The sequence below is a fragment of the Talpa occidentalis genome, unplaced genomic scaffold, assembly GCF_014898055.3.
Source record: "Talpa occidentalis isolate TD23 unplaced genomic scaffold, MPIMG_talOcc4v2.1 talOcc4.5, whole genome shotgun sequence".
Taxonomy (NCBI): Eukaryota; Metazoa; Chordata; class Mammalia; order Eulipotyphla; family Talpidae; genus Talpa; species Talpa occidentalis.
In genome coordinates this window covers 92,527,723-92,544,130 of record NW_023604861.1, presented here as the reverse complement: position 1 = coordinate 92,544,130, position 16,408 = coordinate 92,527,723, and the positions used below count along the sequence as shown (strand labels likewise).

The following is a 16,408-nucleotide window of genomic DNA, read 5'->3' as shown; positions in this document are numbered from 1 at the left end:
TTTATATATCAATTATGATAATTGGGATTAACATTTACAATTGCACAATTGATCTTCACATGTTCAACTAAAACATGTATTTGAAGCTATATATATATATATATATATATATAGTCTTAATCAAAATGATATTTTCATTTTTGCATGTGAGGAATATACTTTTTTGAAAAAATACTGATAGATTTGTTGTACTGAAGTTTAAAAAGCACCACAGAACTTTTAAGCCAATCCTCTATAAACAGTTGAGTCTTTCTACTAGCTAATTTTATTTTTTGACAGTGACTCCTTCCGGGATTTGGTTATGACTGGTAACATTATGCCATGTGGCTCTAAAAGAAGACAGTTTTGATAACAAAGCACAGTAACACTGCAAATAGAAAGGCCGAGGAGGAGGCATGATCACTTAGGATGAGAGTGGATCTTACTGACCATTTTAGTTGCAAGGAGATTTAGTAAAATATCAAAATTACCACAATGCTTTATAGCAGAGCCAGTTAGTAGCAGAGTTTATGTTCTACAATCTGAGTCTAGTGCATGGGTCAGCGCACATTTTCTGTAAAGGACTAGGTATTCTCCATCATCATCATCATCATCATCATCATCATCATGAGATTTTCAGACATCTTTTCAAAAATGTAAAAGTCATACTTAGCTAGAAACTTGTGCAAAACAGGCCATAGTTTGTTGATCTACGTATATTAAATAATTAAATACAATATAAGGAGAATAGCAGTAGTTTCCATTTGACCTTGATGTTCCACTATCCAAAATGACTACCAGAAATGCCTTTCAAAAACAGAAGAAACAAAACTAAGTTTACTGAATGAATATCCTGCAGTAGCAGAACATTACCTTGATTTATAAAAGGATATGATGGTTTAAAGGGTCATTTTTACCTAGAATACCAAAGGGTTAGTCTTGCAATGCAGGAAATTATCTGAGATCAGATAGAGTTTATAACAAAACAACTTTTGAATAGTAGGCACAAGGCAAGAATTTAAAGTAATTATTGACAAGCAGGCTATTTTTCTTGATAAAGAACCTCTGTAATTTGCTCTGTTTTCTTTTCCAGTAACAGGTATTTCCTGAAGCAAAGAGTTAAGGTATTTTCCAGTGATTCTATCACTTTTCTGAAAAACAAACTTTGTTCCAAAATTGTTAGCGCAGAACAGGCACCAAAAAGTATACCGGCTTCAGTTTTTAGCACCGGAACACAATTTAGTTTTGAAAATAGACAAGCCATTTTTAAGTTATCCAATAGTGCCTTGCACAGTGTGGATGACTGATGGAAAAATACTGATCCTTACTATGTTATTTCAATTTTCATTCCACAAGGATTTAATTAGCTGAAAAGAGTGATCATGTGTTCCATCATCTTGATCGTCAGTTGAGGTTTTCTGAGTAGTAATTAAATAATGGAATTAAATGAACTGTACTTCACTATCCAAGTTGAGTCTTTCTACTAGCTAATTTTATTTTTTGACAGTGACTTGTTCTGGGATTTGGTTATGACTGGTAACATTGTGCCATGTGGCTCTAAAGCACAGTAACACTGCAAATAGAAATGCCAAGGAGGAGGCATGATCACTTAGGATGAGAGTGGATCTTACTGATCATTTTAGTTGCAAGGAGATTAAGTAAAATATCAAAATTACCACAATGCTTTATAGCAGAGCCAGTTAGTAGCAGAGTTTATGTTCTACAATCTGAGTCTAGTACATGGGTCAGTATTTTTTTTTTTTTTTTTATAGAGGCATGTTTTATTTATTTATTTTTTGTTTGTTTGTTTGTTTGTTCTGTTTACACATGCACTGGGTACAGTCAGAAGCGTGGGAGGGTGAGAGAATTCACCAGAGCCAGAGTGGGGAGCAGAGCAGGCAGAAGGACCGAAGCACACTGCTGAGGGGAGCAGCGGGCGGCAGGAGAGGTCTGCGCGCCATGTGGGACCCTCCTCCGTTGGCCAGGGAGCAGCCGGGGATCGAACCGGCGCCGCAGAGGCTGCGGGCAGCTTCGCAACCCAGCGCTCAACCGCTGCGCCACCGGGGAGGCCCACATGGGTCAGTATTAACAGTATTAACAGTATTTCTATATTAACTGGGAGTTTATTTTGAAAGAAAATATTCCTTTTACTATCTAAGTCTACTTTATTATTCTCTCTCTCTCTGTTTCAGAGTGAAGCATTCTAACTCCAGTCACGCTAATACTATGTAAAATAAACCAATACTTTTTGCAATATTTAAACCTTGCAGTGAAAGAATTGCTTTGAGGTAAGGTCAGGAAAATACCTGAAAACACTAATCTAGACATCTTCATTTCCCCAGTTCCCTTGCTAAGCATCCAATTTAAAAAATCGATTTATTTTAAAGTGAAAATTCTCATCTGATTGTTGATAAACTATGCACCACAGCTGTCAGCAACACATGTTATAAATGTTTTTTACTTCACATGTCAGTTGGCTTTGCCTTGAATGAACTGCACTCTAACAGCAGGTAATTGCTCTTCTGCTTTGGCTGTGCTAGCAACACATCTCTCCCTTCTGCTATAGGAAGTCCATTCCCTCCACAAATGTGCACTCATACACAAATTTCTGCTGCAGAGAAGGAAGAATGCATCCCGTGGCATTATTTTTATAAAGCAGAGGGCTAAGGCAAAACTGGAGTGAGACATCACACCTGAAGGGTAAGTTGAGAATAATCAAGATTGAAAAGAATAGACTGCTTGAGACTGATGATTCTATGCCAAGTTGGTTCTGATCATGTCTACCAAAGCTTGTAAGGGGAAGGGTATATGTTGCTCATCTATTTACCTCATAGTTGTAGGAGTGAATGAACAAATAAATGTTCAAGAAGGAAAGCAGTAATGGCAGGAGACCTCCTGAATTAGCTGAGGGTATATTAAGAAAATCTACAGCTATTATTATATTCAATTGTTAAATGTAAATGCTTTCTTTCTTTGATCAAGGATGTGGCAAGGGTGCTTCTTTTCTAATATATGTGTCACTTTCTGTCATTACTTCTGGACATCTTAAGAAATGCAATAAGACTAGAAAATGTAATAAATGGCACAATGTGATAAATATATCACAAGAGATTAAATAAGAAGACATAAAGTTATCATATATACATAACATTGTATATATAAAATAGGAAAACATTTTAAAATAAACTATATTTTTTATATGAAATGAAGAAACCACTTCCTATAGATTTGAAATATAAAAATTAATGATACTTTTTATACCATAAATTCATCATTAGAAAATGAAAAATTCTAAATGATGACATATTTGGTAGTCTCAAAATAACTAGAATAATCAAAAATGTAGATACAATATTCAATACAGAATACTGTAAAAATTATTGAGAGAAATTAAATAGACCTAAACAAATATGATCAAGAATGATTATGGTACAAAAGATAATATTTAAAGGTGTCACTTTCTAATTTATCTGCAGATTCAATGAAACCACACAAAATATTCTAATGTTTTGGAAGGGGCCATATTGGCATGATAATGATAAAATGTATATAGAGTGCATTGGTCCAGGGTTAGCCAGGGAAATTCTGGAGAACAAAAGTGGTGGGAATATTCTGTTTGGTAGTGAGTTATTGTAAAGCTATTGTTCTGAAGACAATGATATTAAAGTTACAACAGTATGTGATAGGATTAAACATAAAAAAAATTCATGGAACAAAGTGAGAGTCTATGAACATATATACAGATATTTGGGTACTTGAATTAGGGTAAACATTTGAGAATAGGTAGACGGAAAAGCAATGGTCTTTCTAATAGTGCTGAGTGAACTGGATACCCAAATAAGGAAAAATGAATTTGAATGATCTGATTACCTCAGATCATACATAAAAGTCAATTCCAGATAGAATAGAGATATAAGCAAGAACATAAATGTCAGTGACATTTCAAAAAGATAAAGATAGGTGAATAGTTTTATGAATTTCAGGCCAAGAAATACAGATATAACCTGCAATCTATTTATATGGAGTATATTTAAAGAACTTCTCCAAATCAATAAAGAAAGTCTCGTAGGAAAAAAATGGACAAAATAATTGAATAGCCTCTTTAGCATAGATAGGATATTCAAATCAATAAACATGAAAAACTACTCAACCTTATTAGAATTTAATTAAATGAAAATTAAAGCCAGTAAAACATACTACTAACCACAACATTCCCTGGAATGATGAAAATTTAAAAGGCTGATAATATTTGGTTTTGATGAGATTGCTGAACAACTGGAACTCTCAAGTAATTGCTAGGGAGTATGTATAATAGTAAACTCCTTTGGAAATCTTTTTTGGCAGTACTTAATAAGGCGGAAAAAGTGTGAACATAATACCTAGCAATTCCATCGATAGGTAGTTAGCAGTACAAATGCATCCCATAGTATGCCAAAGACAAATACAAAAAGGTCATAGCAGCTTTGCTGTTATTAACCTGAAATTGAAAATAACCCAAAAGGCTGTCAATGGCAGAACAGATAAATAGATTATTTAATTTATTCAATTTTTTATTCAATTTAATTTATTCACTAATTTATTCAATTCAATGCAATATTCTAGCCAATTAATAGGTACAAACTAAAGTTGTACTCAACAAAGATGAATCTCATGTACATAATTACAAATAAACATCTCATCCCATTAATTTACACTTAAAATAGGCAAAGAATTTTTGATATTAGAATTCAGAATAGTGTTTGTCTTTAGGAAGGAGGGTGGAGGTAGAGATTAATTGGGTGTATGAGTGGGTGTTTCTCTGTGCTGTTTATATTCTGTGTCTTTATGGATGTTCAGATTATTCAGTTGTTATTTCCTTTTAAACTATTCATTCTGATATACACTAGTGATGTGGGGGTCTGGTTGTCTGAGTAGCCATTTTGATTTTCCTGGAAGAAAAAAAGAAAAAAATTTTTTCCATTTCTATCCTCCTGGCTAAACCATGCATTGCTGCGGTATTAGCTGTTGTACAAAGACTTGTTGGAATAATCAGAGTAAAACGGTTTAATTTAGTGGTGATGAAATATAATATCTAAGGAAAGGAACATTTCAGGTTACTTCAAACTTCAAGTTTTAAGATTTTGATGTGTTCAGAATGTAAGGTATCTGGAGGATGGGGAAAATGAACAGAAAATTATTGTTGGTGTACCAATAGTCTATCCCAAGCTAGCAATTTTAAAGACATCAGAACTTTAAGTGTCTTAGTTTTCTTAATAGATCAACCTGTATCACCTGGATCCAACTTAATATATTTGTCTAAAATCCTTTAAATCTGTATCTATTTCTGATTTATCTGCATATTAAAATGGAAATACTGTTTTGTGACAAGCAAGTTTTGTGACAAGTTGATAAGCAAGTGGCATCTAGAATTCCCATGAGAAAACCCAACTGTTCCTGACCTTTCAAATTGTGAATGAAATTCTCCATGTTTTGAATATTATTTCATCAGCACTGCATCTACCCACTGGACCAATAACATTCACCAAAGAATGAAAAAAGAAAGAGTTGTTCCAGAGAGAAAATCAACAGGGAAACATTTTACTCATGTTGGGTAATTTATCTATAAGTCTCTCTTGGGATTAAATTGACATTGAAAACAAAGTGAAACTCTTAGAATTTATGCTGTGTCACAAAGTCAGCTCCCTCACCAGCAGAGACACACAACCTCACCCCTGCAACAAGGGATCCATGAAAAGGAGATGAAAGACAATAGTATTTTTTTTTTCTGCTGAGGAATGAATGTCATCCCACTGATATGTCATCCTTCCGTGAAGGGGACTTCTATTGCATTTTACAGATTTGGATGTCTAAGAAGCTGTCATTTAGATATTGGACAATGGCGATGGAGAAACTATAAGAGCAGGGAAGATAATATTTAGATGCTGGGAATTAAATTTACTCCTTAAAAATATTTCAAAATAGATACTGCTTAATAGGCCACAAATATAGTTCCTGGCCATTATAGTTCTGTCCAACTTAACAAATGCTTATCATACTTAGCATATAAGTATTTTAAAGATCTAAATAGAAGCTGAAGACCTCATAACTTTAATAAAGTTACTCCAAAAGGGAAGATAGGGCATAGAGAATTGGATTTTGAACACAAGACAGAATTAAATTATAGTAGTAATAAGGTTGATACGTTGAGCTTGATATAGTTTTGAGAAAACAAACTAAAAAGCTGTATACAAAATAGTTAAGACCCTAGGATATAGAATTAGACTACTGTAGTCTTGATGCCTGGGTAATAGCACCTTTTAGGCTAGTGTGTGAAGATTCTGTTTAAAAAACACATCTTTCAGACCTCCCTGGTGGCAGAGCGGTTGAATGCTGGGCTGCGAAGCTGCCCACAGCCTCTGCAGTGCTGGTTCGATCCCCGGCCCCCAGCAAGGGTCCCACATGATGCACAGACCTCCCCTGCCACACCCACTGCTCCCCTCAGCAGTGTGCTTCGTCAGTCTACCTGTTTTGCTCCCCGCTCTGGCTCTGGTGGGTTCTCTCTCCCTACCGTGCTTCTGACTGTGCCCAGTGCTTATATGGATAGATGAATAAATCTTTAAAAAAAAAAAAGAACAAAAAAAACTCCACATCTTTCTTTGCAGGGATAGTCTCTGAAAAGATGTGTTTCACATTATCAAAGTCAAACAAACTTATTGATGAAAAGTAATTGAGTTTTAAACCTCTTCCTTTTTGAAATTCACTGTTACTAGAACTTTTCTAAGATAGTTGAGGTTAAATGTAGGGATATCAAGCGAGATTCTTTTTCTATGAGTGAAGGGGATGCTTTTTTTTAAGATTTCTTTCTTTTTTAAAAGATTCAAATGTTAATGAGTAGGGATGTCAAGCGAGATTCTTTTTCTATGAGTGAAGGGGATGCATTTTTTTTTTAAGATTTCTTTCTTTTTTTAAAAAATTATTTATTTTTGAGTAGAAGACTGGGGTGTAGGCCAGAGGTGTGGGGAGTGAGAAGATTCACCAAAAACAGAGTGGGGAGTAGAACAGGTAGGTTTATTGAACTACATTGTGAAGGGGAGCAATGGGTGAGACAGGAGAGAGGTATCCTGTGCCATATGTGGATTAGCTCCCTGGGTGGGTATTGAACCCAGACTGTGTGGTGGGCCATAGTGGTGATAGTGCTGAGACTTAACTCCTAGTCCACAGGGGAGGCTGGGGATTCTGCATTATTGATAGGATTTCAACATTAAGGTCAAGGCATAAGTGGGGTAGTGGCTGGCTGTAAAATAGTAGAAGGCAAAGGCTGGAAGCTTTCTGTAGTCCATGCTACACTGTGTAGGTAGGCTCTGAGAACAGTAGCTGAGCGAGATTAATACATACCAACAAGCATTAAGGTTGTGGGTATGAGAATGGATTCTTCTCTGTCCTGTATAGGAATCTGGGCAAGATGGAATGTTATTGCAGTAGTGAAAAATGAAAGAATAGGTTTATCTGGTCAATTTTCAATGGTAACAATATGATTCCATAATCACTAAGAATGAGCCAGGAATGGATGTAGCAAAGAACTCTTATTTTTCCAAATCAAATGGAGGAATGACCTTTGGAACAAGGGATTCTGAAGCTTGAATTTTATTATGTACTCACACATAGGTGTAGGTATGTGTGCGCCTCTGTATTTAATGCAAAAGCACTTAATGGGTCCTGTATGATGATATAGGTATGTGTTTAGTGACTGATGATGCAGGGTTGAATGTGACAATAAGTAGTTGTTGCGAACACCCATGTATATACATAACATCAAATGTCCCTTTATAACTCACTCTCACTAAAGTGACCTCACCTGATCTATATAACATGTCATTTTATGGGTGAGTAATAGAGATAGTTAATGAGCGGGGAGACTACGGGTGAGTAATAAAGATAGTTAATGAGCGGGGAGCAGGAATAGTATTGGAATAAAAGTTCAGTATTTTAACTTCTTCTCCAACATTACACAAATATAAACAGGTTATTGCTGTGTTTAATTCCCAGAATGGTTTGCCTATTATTATAACAATAAATTATAAAGTAAAAAAAATATTAGCATGCTCTGGTCCCATCCTGGTAAATATTCAGCCTCCCCCATCCCACACCTGCCTTCCTTTGTCAACTCTCCCTAGTCCTCTCTCTTTTATAGGCACACTGCCCTCCATTTACTCCTCAAACACATAGTCCCTTAGCAGCTTGTATTCCTTCATGATATCTGACATATTTAGTTTTATTATTAATTGCTAGCACTTATTTATTGGATATCTGCCTTCTCAAATGTAAATTGGACTGTAAATATTGTGTTGGTTATTGCATATCCATATTGATGATTTGGTCTATTACTAATGTTTCACACATTATCTAGCTATAAAAATTTCCTACTACATGTTTCTTAAATGCTACTCCAAGAAAAATTATTTTTTTAAAGATTTATTTATTTATGCATAGAAGAGCTCGGGTGTAGGCCAGAGGAGCGGGGGTGGGGGCCTGTGAAAGGATTCACCAGAGACAGAGTGGGGAACAGAACAGGCAGATCTACTGAAATACATTGCTGAGGGGAGCAGCAGGCAAGACAGGAGAGGTCTGCTGCACCATCTGAGTCAGCATCCTGCATGGGGAGCGAACTCATGATGCAGTGGCTGCTGATAGCTTCATAGTGCTGTGACTTAATCTCTTCTGCCACCAGGGAGGCCCAAGAAAAATGATCTCTATGACACGACAGCCCCTTCTCTGATGCCATCTTTCTGATATTGAGCAGATTATATCCACTTCCTTTGGTTAGCTTGTGTATCTTTTGCCCATTCTTTTAAATCCAGCTTAAGGCTCCAGGACAGTTCTCTGTCCCTCTTCCCATTTTCTCACATATTAGTAGTTAGATTCATAAATAACCACTTGACTACATTCATTTTTATAAAAATATGTATATTTTGTGAGAATGTTTTCTTTTACTTCAGTAAGATTTATTTCAAAAAGAAATTCTGAAAGTCTTTTTCTTCCCATTTCTTTAAAGGCTAATGCCTTCTAGGCATCTTCAAGGTGAGGAATGACAACTTGCTGACATTGATTTGGAAGACATTGAAAAGTAAAGATCAGTTAGAAGACAAAGGTTTTTGATAGAGCCCACGGTCTAAGGCTGATCAAAGGAGGGCTTAGGGAAGACAGTTCTTTCTCTTTTCTTTTCTTTCTTTCATTCTTATTTTTTAAGAGACTGCATATCTAGATATTGGGATGAACATTTCAAAACATAGCTGAGTAAATAACGGAATAGATATCTGTCTCTTAGAAGGCATTTGTGGAAAATGTACTGACAAAGTCATTGTGAAAACTAATAAGAAAGTCAAAGTTAATAGGAGACAGATTGCTTGAGAACTCCAAACACAATATTCATAAAAGTTTTAATTTAACCTCTTATGAAAAAAGTAACACAGTAAAGCAAAATCTATTGGAGTTTTAATCTCTTACAATCACCTGTGTATTTGGCCCCTTTAACTCAAATATTTTTGGAGTTTTCAAACATTAAACTCAATCAACCCAACAATACAAAAATTGGCAATCTGACAGAAAGGGAATCATTGAATAGAAACTCTTCCTTCAACGTGAATAGAACTTGTGGATTGAGGAAAACTATTTGTTTCCTATTCATTCCATGTCATAAATCTATAGAACTGAACAACCTTATTCTGAAAATCCTTTTCAGACAGTGCACATGAGGTTCTTAATCTCAAAATCCGATGTCCCAGCCTGTGTTCAGTTGATAGGTTTATCTTGTTTAACTCTGAATTTCTGGGGCCCAGGTAATTTTTTTTTTTTTTTTGCATGGCATCAGTTGTGTAGCGTCTGGCTTTATAAGGCACTTTTTAAAAGTGAAAGGGTGAAAGAAAGAATGCACAAAGATGCTTTTGTGAACTATACTATTTATAAGACATGAAAATCTCTTGACTGTAGTTTGAGAAAATGCATTTTTAATTAGACTTGACTTAAGTAGGTATAGAGATGATGAAACTCCTATTGCAATGTATTTCCAGAATTTCCCATCTAGAGTACCTGATATTTTCCTCAATATTTCAGCTTTCTGGCAAGATACTAATGACTCCTATTAAATTATTAATGTGTTATCTGGGATATGAGTAGTTTATTCAACAACCATCAGTAGAATTTAATTAATGTATCAGATACACCAAGACATAACTAGTTGAGGGAACATGGATGAGGCATAAAGGGTGTTACAGTTCTGGGATTATCAGAAGCCAGAGGAGAAGCTTTATGATCACTCTAAGGTAAGAAGGTAGACATTGAGAGAGAGAGAGAGAGAGAGAGAGAGAGAGAGAGAGAGAGAGAGAGAGAAGACCAAAATATACAGTTCACTCTTTTGAAGTAGACCCAACACAGATAGTTTAGCTTAAAGATGTGACTAAATTTTGAGTCCCTTTTTGTTTAGGAGATTTTGCTGTGATATGAGAAGGAATTACAGAAGTGAGAAAAGACGTACCATCTCAAAAGTACGACTGCAGAGGTGCAGAAATATATCTTCTATCTCTAAGGCTTGTGATAAGCCACTTTCATGATTGGCCACTCAGCAGAGGTACTTTGCCATCTCTAAACCTGTTGGGGGCAGCACTAAACCCCTGTGCACACAGTGTTTACAGTAAGCAAAGAGGCGCTGGGGCTGCGCAGGAGCCAGTCCTTAGATTTGGAAATGGTGCTCTGCACATCAAACAGTGATGAGATTCTTTCTTTGCTTTTGTTTTTTTAATCTCAACTCCACTCCCCTCCTCACCCCAAATCAAAGTTTGCACTCTCTCATTCATTCCATTTCCTTTCTAAACACAGATGCATTCGTGGATGCTTATTCCTGTATTAGGCTTATAGCAATTACAAAATATCATTTCTCAGAAATGTTGGGTGGGCATATTGGCACCTGGGAGGAGATGGAGGTGAACATGGAACACAAATTTCCTTTACTTTTTCTTCACTGATGCTGGCTCATGTGGTAGTCAGAATTTCTAACATGACTACCTCAAAAATATCTTGGGCCTCCCTGGTAGCTTAGGGGTTAAGTCTCAGTGCTACCCCCACAACAACCAGAGTTTGATCCCCGGCCAGGGAGCTGACCCACATATGGCGCAGCAGACCTGTCTCGTCTGCTGCTCTCCTCAGCTGTGTATTTCAGTCAGTCTGCCTGTTCTGCTCCCCACTCTGTCTCTGGTGAATTTTCTCACCAAATGCACCTAAGGCCTACACCCCAGTTCTTGTATGCAAAAAAAAAAAAAAAAAAAAAAAGTCTGGTCCTTATCCCACTACCTGTGAAATTGATGAGATATCATACTTGCAAATATGTTAACTTACAGTGCGAGAGGGACTTTATAAATATAGTAAAACTACTAATCAGTTGACCCTAAGATATAAGAACATTATATTAGATTCTCCATGTGGGTCCAATGTCACAGTGCCCTTAAAAGCAGAGCTCTTTCTCTAACTGGTTGGCAGAACAGGAAGAAAATAGTGGAGGCCATAGGGATTTAAAACATGAGAAGGATGACATTGCAGTGTAGAGATGAGGGACACACTGATGAAATTCAGGCAGCTCTAGTAGCTAAAAGAGAAAACATTGATGGGTAGCAAGGACATGGGGAACTAGACCTGCAGCCATAGGAACTGGATTCTTCCAACCACCTGGATAAGCTTGGAAATGGATGTTCTCCCCACTTCCCCAAGCCTCCAGACAAAAGTCCAGCCTGGCCAACACTGGATTGTAGCCTTGTAGTATCCTGAGCTGAGAGCCCAGTGAAACCCACCTGAAACTCTGACCATAGAACTGTGAAATTATAAATGGGTGATGTTTTAAGAGGCTAAGTTTGTGGGAATTTGTTATTTGAATAGAAAACCAATACAGACTTACTGATGTATTTATGCATGGAATGCTGTGATGAGGGACTTGTATCAAAATATCTATTGGTGTGGGTGAGGGTTGGGAATACATAAAGTTTAACTCACCATGGACTGGTAATTGGTTGAGGCTGTTAGGTCATGGAGGTTTATGACACTATTCTATCTCTGTGTAATTTAAACGTTCCAGAACAAAAAAGCTTGGAAAAGTTTGGAAAGTGTGCCTGAGACAGGGACAATAGTTGAAAATGGGTTCCACAACTCTAGGAAAGTCTTTACCAATTTTACATCACCAATAGGGTAAGGCAAGAGGAGAGTCTGGGGAGCAGTGAGTAATTTCTGCATCTGTTCTAAAGGAGAGGGATGACATAATCGATAGACAGTTTCCATTTAGGGTAAATGAAGACTCCTGCCAACAGATGTGCAAAGATCGTGAATATTCCCATGCCTAGGTATGGGCTGAAGGCAAAGGAAGCAGGCGTGAGATTATCTTAGATCCTGTACACAGGCTTTCCTGAGAGGTAATAGTAAGTGACTATAGTCTACTTACTGTAGGTTGTGGGAAACCAAATGATCTCTGAAACAGTGCTTTTGTTCTCTTCAGACCCAAAAATGAAAGATCTGTAGTGGGGCCTCCCTGGTGGTACAAAGAGTTAGGTCTCAGCACAAAGAAGCTATCAGCAGCCACTGCAGCACAAGTTCCATCCCTGGCCAGGAAGCTGACCAGACCTTTCCCATCTTGCCCACTGCTCCCATCAGCAGTGTATTTCAGTCGGTTTTCCTGTTCTGCTCCCCACTCTGTCTCTGGTGAATACTCTCACTCCCTACCCCCTCACCTCTGGCCTGTACCCCAGCTCTTGTATGCATAAATAAATAATGTAAATCTTAAAAAGAAAAAAAACTCTGCAGTGATGGGAATATCTGAGTGATCCAAAGATGATAATAGGTTCTACTTGATAGATTTGCCCTTTCCCCATTATTTTCTCATTGATTCCACCTTGGAGGGATCTGAAACCTTCTTAAGTTTCTGGGAATGGGGGGAGCAGTAGGAAAGATGAGCTGGAAAGAATACAATTTTCACCTAGCTCTGACTCTACCCTACATGGGAGGAGGAGAGGTGATTTAATACCAAAACAAGTGTGGTGTGTAATTATTACACATGACTGACTTTCAAACTGTTAGATGGAGACTGTTTTCATGGTTATAGTGGTTGTAATATTGTCATTATAGGAGAGGACCATAAATATGTCTATAATACTTCCCAGAATAAATTGATGGGGCTCTGGGCTAGAAGGTGGAGCAGTGCTCTCAATCATGTCCTCCTGGGTTCTGTAAACTGAATGATGCTATGATGCAGAAACATGCATGTGCCAAGACATGGTGATCATCATGGTAGTGGAGAGCTGAGACTTTGTACTCAGAGCACAAACATCAGCATCTTTCCTTGTGTCCTTATTATCAGTCCCTCTTTATCTAACTTGGACTGTTGAAATAGCTTTACAGTTGCTCCCTTTGTTGCAAGACAGTCATACTCTCTCATAATGTGTTTTTTCAAACCACACCCAAATGGTATTTCTAGGACTTAATGTTGATGATATAACTTCTGTTTTTAGTGAAATTAGCTTGAGGATTAGCTCTTTGTAATCCTCAAGATGACATCCAAACACCAAAGCAAGCATTTTATCCCTTTCAGATCTGTTCTCTAACTCTTCTTGGTTTCCTCTTTTATTTAACCCGAAGACTGACTAAACCACTTGTGATTTAGAAAATGTCTCAATCCTTGAACATGGTGAAAATGATTGAATAAAATGAGAAAAATAGGTTCCAAATTTTCCTTTCTGATAGTCTTAGATTTTTGTATATTGGTCAGATTCATTTTTAAAAATAGGGACACATACTCTGAGTTCCTTGAAGTTAAAAGCTATACCAGATTTTGTTCACTGCTGTATTCTCAGGCTTAAGCTCCCTTTAGAGAGAGAGAGAGAGAGAGAGAGAGAGAGAGAGAGAGAGAGAGAGAGAGAATGAGAATGCACATGTGAGCCCTGGGTCCTTATTCTGTGCACTCATTCTTCATGGTTTCAGGACTAGTGGAATATATATTATAGATGAGTTTACAGTGTATTGTATTCAAAATAACACAAATAGGATGTGGTTTTCTTTTCAAAGTTAAAGTGCATGGTTACTTTGTTTTTCTGTGATTTTCTTTACTTATTGAAATCTGAGTTCTAGTGAAAAAATATTGTTCATTAAAAAATATTTAGATTTTGGGGCCTCCCTGGTGGCACAAGGGGTTAAGACGCAACCTTTGATGCTATCCGCAGCTACTGCAGCACGAATTCAATCCCTGGCCAGGGAGCAACCCACGTGGTGCAGCAGACCTTTCCTGACTTGCCCTCTGCTCCCCTCAGCAGTGTATTTCAGTCGTTCTTCCTGTTCTGTCCCCCACTCTGTCTCTGGTGAATCCTTCACCCCCCACACCTCTGGCCTGTACCCCAGTTCTTGTATGCATAAATAAATGAATCTTTAAAAATATTTGGATTTATTTGCTTAGTTTCATTTTTCTGCAGGCAGGGTTAAGAAATGAAAATCCCATTCATTGCTTGGTTCTTAATTTTCTATGTAATATATGTATGTGTCTTAAGGCTCACACATGTACAATAAAAGCAATGAGCTTAATTATTTTAGAAGATTTTTGTACCTAAAACAAGCAATACAAATAGAAATTATTTAAAGTCTTGAGTTTTTAGTATATTTCAGATACTAGAAATGTTTCCCTTTTTAAAAAGATTTATTTATTTATGCATACAAGAACTGAGGTACAGGTCAGAGGTGTGGGAGGTGAGAAAATTCACCAGCGATAGAATGGGGAACAGAACAGGCAGAACAACTGAAATACACTGCTGAGAAGAGCAGTGGGCAAGTGAAGAGAGGTCTGCTGAGCCATGTGGATAGTTCCCTGGCTAGGATTTGAACTCCTGCTGCAGTGGATGCAGATAGCTTCATAGGTCGTGTCTTAATCCCTTGCGCCACCAGGGAGGCCCCATGTTTCCTGATTTTAGTCTCAATTATTTAAAAAGTGGTATTGTTTCCTCTTGGAGATAAGGAAACTGTAGTTGAAGTCAGAGGTTCTTTGTTACTTAATTTTTTCATGGCTACTAGGTCAAAAGAAATGCTGAATAGTTTCATATAATAAGTAGTTATTTGTCAATACAACTTAAGTGTCCATGTCCTAAACACTTAGTAACTGTTTGAAAAAATATACATAAATGGAAATGAAAATAATATATTTATTTCAGTTTCTTAAATAACATCAATTAGTTACTAATGGTGTATGTATTTCTACTGGGTATTTCCCAACTTCTCAAATCATAGAATCCGACTGAATTCACAAATCTCATTTCTTGTTCTACATGCTCCTTTATTTTGGATTATTTTTTTGTTTTAAATTGTAGCATACAGAGTCCAGCTTCAGAAAAATTAGTCATTGAAAGGAATGTAGTGTGATATATATTGCAATTGCGAAGTAGTTTCCCAGATTCTGACAGATGTCAAATATCACTGTGCTTCCCTCAGGAAATAAAATATCCTGTGGTACCCCTTTTAGGTCACTACAAAGCCCCAATAGAGTTGGAACTGCAGAGCTGACTTGCTCATGATCAAATAAGCAGAAATGGATACAGTTGAGATTCAAACCCAATTTCCTGTGCACCAAAACCAGAGTTGGGGATTATACTTTCTTGTGTTCACATAAAGAGGCAAAAGAGTGCCAGGGTCTGTAGATAGGCATAGCAAGAATGTTGGGGAGACTTCATGAACATTGTTCCTTGTAATTAATATTAAATCTTTCTAGTTACTAATCTAGTTACTAAAACCTTTATTAATGGTGGAATCTATGAGAAAGTATAAAAGCAAAAAATCCCCTACTTTTAAAAGTTTAGTTGAGAAAAGAGCATATGTATTAAAAATTTAGCTAAAACAATTCGGCACTGACAAGCTAAAATCTTTCTATTCTTCTTAGGGAAACATTTCAACTATACTTTTGCTTTCAGGAAAGTAATGTTTATCCCCACAACAAAATGTCTCAGTTTAACTAAACATTGGATTTTTAACAACTACTTTGATTTTTCTGTGTGGTTATTGTATTTCAGTTGTTATTTAAAAAAAAAATCCATGTTTGTTTTATAAATATACATTTCATTATCTCATGTATTTATTCATTTTTATGTTACTGTATAGAATACTTTTAAGAAAAAATTGAAAAAAAATAGTTTTTCTAAGTATGATTGCTATATTTTTATAGTATTAGTTTTTGCTCAAGTAAAAGTAGTTATAATAATTATAAAAACAGATATACATATGAATCGAGTAGAACTGATAGTCCAGCAATAGCCCCACAATTATATGGATAGCTAATTTCTGACAAAGGAGCCAAGAGAGAACAATGGATAAAGCAAAGCCTTTTCAATAAATGATGCTGGGAAAAATGGACAACTACATGCAAAAGAATGATACTAGACAACTA

At 36.6% G+C, this 16,408-nt stretch overlaps 1 long non-coding RNA gene across 1 annotated transcript in view; it reads left to right on the top strand.

Annotated features, from left to right (window-relative positions):
• Nucleotides 1–2,185: 2,185 nt before the first annotated feature.
• LOC129146967 (uncharacterized) overlaps nt 2,186–16,408 on the top strand; it is a 57,440-nt gene continuing 43,217 nt past the window's right edge. Inside the window, exons 1-2 of the long non-coding RNA XR_008554390.1 lie at nt 2,186–2,267; nt 2,546–2,679. This is a non-coding gene — a long non-coding RNA (uncharacterized LOC129146967). The remainder of the gene's footprint in view (nt 2,268–2,545; nt 2,680–16,408) is intronic.